Here is a 1,035-nt window from a genome sequence, read left to right as displayed (position 1 = left end):
TTTTATGAAGATTTCCTTCAGAATAAAACAAGGAAACAACCGAAAACCAAACCAACAAACAACAAAAAAAAAAAAACACGGTGTTTCATTCAAAGCATGAAAGTTCTAGAAATAACATTTTTTCCTTTAAGAAAACCAACCACCCAACCTGAGTACTACTTACCTGTTTTTTTTGTTTTTTTTTTTACCGGGTCAGGGAATCATTGCAAGTATGCATACAAATACATAAACATATAGGATACTTAACTAAAAGCCCGTTTAATTTATTCAAGATAAAATATTGTGTAGCAGAGTGGCAAATTCTTTGTAAGGGAGGTGGAATGTCCTTAACTAGATCTTCAGGTGCGCTGAACGTGCTTCAGACTTGTGTCTTGGAATGTGCCTGAAAGAGTCTGTGACTGTCCCTCATGGCTACAGTAGTCCTCTGTTTCTCAAGTCATTCCATCAAATGGGAGTTGTCTCTAATTTCTGCAAGATACTTGTTTATAGTTGAAAAATACTTTTTTTTAAAAAAAGCAGTATGTATATTGTCATAGAGTAGATGTTTAAAAGAGGTTATTTGGGGCCAAAAGGGTGATTTACATAAGCCGACTAAAAAAATTTACTCAGCTGTCCTCAAAGCTTATAATTTACATTCCACCCTTTGTGGCTTAGTTTCTTTCTACTTTTATCAAGTTGACCTGAAAGGAAGGTGACTGGTGGTACAAGTAATTGTCCTGCAGTAGAACCATGTGATGCAAATATTTGTGCTGCTTGTCAAACTAAATTTACAATGTTTGTTTTTCCTGATGAAGTCCTAACATGGCTTGGATCCATTTGCTGTACCTTGCTACACCGGACTTTCTGATGCCTGCCCTTGAACTACTTCATCACAGGGTGTATTCTCGAGGGAGAGGTGTAAAACTGAAATAGTGACATGTCCTCTGGTAAGATGCTAAGTCTTATGCAGTGAAAAAGCATTGACAGGACTCACTTTCCTCCTGAGAGTTCATAAAATAGGTTAATAAAAATGTTCTTACCCTTGTATTTTGCTTG

The sequence above is a fragment of the Anas platyrhynchos genome, chromosome 2, assembly GCF_047663525.1.
Source record: "Anas platyrhynchos isolate ZD024472 breed Pekin duck chromosome 2, IASCAAS_PekinDuck_T2T, whole genome shotgun sequence".
NCBI classification, from domain to species: domain Eukaryota; kingdom Metazoa; phylum Chordata; class Aves; order Anseriformes; family Anatidae; genus Anas; species Anas platyrhynchos.
The sequence above is the reverse complement of the archived record's forward strand: the minus strand, read 5'-3'. Positions refer to the sequence as shown.